Raw genomic sequence first — 4,283 nt, forward strand, 5'->3', positions numbered from 1 at the left:
ACGTATTCTATTTTTCTTTGACAAATAAGCCAGCAACCGTTGACGTTTTCCCAGAGTTTTCCGTAGACCTCTCTGAGATAAATAGTCTTTTTTGTGCAATTCCAAATGTGAAGTAAGTCTCCGTATTTTATTGGTGAAGCTGAATACTTGAAATTCAACAGACCCCATTGTTTTCGTTTTCTTCTTTTGCTTCTTGCGAAATAACCGAGATTAATGAATTTTTTACCATAAAAATAATTCTTCTACCCCCCTTTTTTCTTTCTTTTATACAGATATCAGATATGGAGTTTATCGATCAGTAAAAATAATGCTAGTCATTTTAATCTGGTATACACAATACTATGAATTTATTCATATACTATTACTATCTTTTCTATCAAATTTCATTAATCAATTTGCAATTTGATTCGGATATAGATACATAAAGTATAGCCCCTCACCCCCCCCAAAAAAATATAAAAAATGAGACCTAAGATTAAGAAGATTCTTAGGTCATTGAATCAGTATCATGTATCAGTAATGTAAATATAATACAACACGTGTGTATATCTGTTTGCCTTCATATACCATCCTAGATATGACACATTATATATAGGTAATTTATCATCAACTTATTCTCAATCGTGGATACATATATATCCTTGACATACTGAAACGGCTTCCATTACTGGTATCAAACCAATAGCGATTCATACAAGCTAAATCTTCTAATCGATAATTTGGCCAAAGAAATAATTTCAATTTAATGAATTTATTTGGATCTCTATCAAGATGCTTGCTCTCATCCAAAAATGGACCGCAGTTCCTTATGCTGTTCTCATTGCAAAATACTTTATTTCTATCCACAACATTAATATTCTCCGAATTTAAACAAATTCGAATTCGCAATTCTCTACGATGTCTAGGAGATGAAATATTTTCAGGAACAAGAAACTCATAATGATTTTCATCTCTATTTCCAAGGACCCCTTCATGTCTTTGTTTTGTAATGGATTCATCAAAAAAATTCTTATCAACATTTCCTTTTGCTCGGCATTTTCGATTAGTTTGGTCTTTACTCTTATGGACCAGTGAAATAGTTATAGTTTGATACATAATAAATTGCCCATCCCATTTTATAGCCAGGCGAACTGGTTCGAGAATCAATATTCCTTTTTTGATCAATTTTGTAAGAGTTAGACCCCTTTGAATCAGCATTATATCCAGACTCATTTCTCCTCTTTGAATAGAGGATATAGCAATTTTCTTTGGATTTTTCAGTCTAAGCAGGAGACAATATACCTTAATATTATTGATTATTTTTTGATTCAAAGGCTCATCCCATCTCAATTGAAAAAGCAAATATCTTTTCAATAAGAAATCTAGTTCCGCTTCCGTATTGCTCTTGGATTGCTTTTTCTTTCTACGCTTTTTAATGTCTGATCCACCATAATCGTCTTTATCCTCTTTTTGTTGGTTTGGTAGATCTGATCCAAGATCTTCTTGGACTGACTGCTCTTTTTCTTTTTTATTTTCTAATTCAAGATATTTTTTTTCATTAGATGATATATGAAGATCTTTTTTTTCTTTTCCGTTGATGTTTTTATTTTCACTAGTGGTTTGATTTCCATTAAAATGGAAAAGAAGTAATTTGATTGGTATGATCCATGGTTTAATCCTATATGCATCATAAAGCCCCAAAAATTCTGGGAAGAACCAAAGTTCCAGATTTGATATGGGACGATTTAGTATTTCTTCATTCATTCCCATCCAGTCAAAAAATGTTTTTTTTTTGTTGGATAGCTTGATTTGTTTATGAATCGCGAGATAAGAAAGGTCTTTCTTATCAATTTGATTAATTATTGGATAATAATGAGTTACGGTCTTAGTACTTTTATTAATGTTGGTTCCAGTATCCATATTGGTCCAGGCCTCAATATCGATCTTCTTTCTAAGACAAAAATAAATGATTCTACAATCAAAATATTTTCTATCGGGATTTTTATCCGTATCAATAATAAAATCTTCTCCCGGATAATCACTAATAGCTATATCTCCCGGCACATAATCAAATTCGGGTTTATATGTGTTGTACTTATAGGGAATTTCTTGAATCTTGTTTATTTGTAACGGCACTCCAGAAATATATGAATCCTTCCTTTCTTCATAATTAATATATTTATGTGATAAAAGATCATATCTGTATTGTTTTTTCAATTTGTCTTCTTTTTGACTCGGTAATGAATCCATGACATAATCATTTTTTTTCTCAGAATTAATTAATTGGTTTTTTTCATATGAATACAATTTTGTTGAGGCTTTCTTTGGATTTGGAACCGTACGACTTTGATTGACTCTATTTCGCCATTTTTTCAGCACTAATGGAGACGATGTAGTCTGAGCTAAATCATATTGATAGTGGTAATGACTACTTAACCAGTTTTTCCATTCATTCATTCCCGAATTCCGAAGTTTCTTATGCCTTGATTCAAAATCAAATGTTCCTTGTGTTCCAAAAAAATCCTTTATTCTATCCTTAAGAAAACGAGATATTCCGTGATATTGAAGTACAGACCTCAAGTGATATTTGTTAATAACTTTGGTTTGTGATAATTTATAAAAAACATATGCCTGTGACAAGGAAAATAGGCCAGAAAAATTCTGGGAATGCTTATTTCTAATATTAGAAATAGAAAGTGGCTTTTTTATAGTCGAAATAAAAAAAATTCTATTTTCATTTGTTTCATCAATTCCGTTTTCATTTGTTTCATCAATTCCGTTTTCATTTGTTTCATCATTGTAACTGTATTTATCAAAATTTTTTATTTTTAAGTCAAGGAAAGGTTGTACCTTGATCCTGGGAATATTAATAAGATATAAAAAGGTATCCATGTATATCTTTTCAATCAAAAATTGGAAAAAATGGTGCCGTTTACGTATTAATCTAGTACTTCCTCTTTTTAATTTTAATCTCTGCCAAAAGTTTTTTGGCGATTCTAATCTTTTATCATCATAACTTCTATCATTAGAACTAATATTTATATCTGGGATTCTCCATTTTTTTTTCTTGTCATTTGTTATTTTTTCGATTTGATTTCTGATTGTACTTGTCCTATCGGACAGATCCTTCATTTTTTTTTCTGTCAGTGAATAATTTGTCCAATCCATTGATTTAATTCGACTGGACGCGTCATGAATAATCTGATTTTTTATTATAGAATTTTTTCCATTTTGATTTTCACTCAATTTATATACTTTTCTCAATCCAAATAAGAGAATTGGGTTTACTTTTACAAGCTCTTTCATTATTCTTTTTATAAATAAACCTATTTTTATAATCCATCGTGCTTGTTCTTCCGAGCCCTTTATAAACCCCCTTTTTTTTTCTTTTAAAACTAGAAAAAAATTATTTTTCGTTTTTCTAATTTTTTTTTCAAGTTCTTTAGAAATGGGTTCAAAAAAGGAAGGTCGTTTTCGGGGAGAACCAAACGGGAATTCAGTTTCCATTCCCCAGACTGTTAAAAAACAAAAATTTTCTTTTTTTTCTTTCTTTTTTTTCATTGGATCTCTATGGTGGGATCGTAACTTAGAACTGTGCCAAGGTTTCAAACAGAAAGGAAATAGTATCTTTATCTGAATACCGTCTGTTAACCAGTTTTTTGGAAATTCTGTTTCGGATAATTGAACACCATTATAGGTACATTTAACATGCATTTCTCTACGCCACCCCCTCAAATCCTCATACCACTCGGGGAATTGAAATAATAACATACGGCCGATGTTTTTGGCTATTATCAATGAAGGCAATACAATATATTTCCTAAGAATTGAGTGGGTTACTAACATAGAGCCCCTTATTGCTTGAGCAAATATAATAGTATCCCAGCTTTCCGCTATTGCTATCCGCTCATTTTCCTCTTTTTTTTCCTTATTTTTGTTTTCACTTTTTTCGATCTCTTCCTCCTCAGAATCTGAAGTTTTGAATTCTGTGCTTTTCATCATCCAATTCCTAAAAATGAGATTCAACATTCTAGATGTATATGTATCAAAAGAAAAAAAAAGAGTTTTGTCTATTCTGTCAAAAAAAAGTGGGGAATGCACATTTATTTGAGACAGTTCCCAAGTCACTGTTTTACGTCTTTGAGCACGCATGGATCCTTTGATTAGATCTCGACGAAAATCCGATTTTTGCGAATAACGTAGTAAAGCTACCTCTTCTGCTTGATCAATACTGTTAGTATCCTTCGTACTATTATGAGTGTTGGTTATCTGTTTAGTATCCGTAAAAATGACTACACGTTTGG

The sequence above is a fragment of the Eschscholzia californica genome, unplaced genomic scaffold (genome assembly GCF_041429995.1).
Source record: "Eschscholzia californica isolate CP2 unplaced genomic scaffold, dmEscCali1.0.p SCAF_144, whole genome shotgun sequence".
Taxonomy (NCBI): Eukaryota; Viridiplantae; Streptophyta; class Magnoliopsida; order Ranunculales; family Papaveraceae; genus Eschscholzia; species Eschscholzia californica.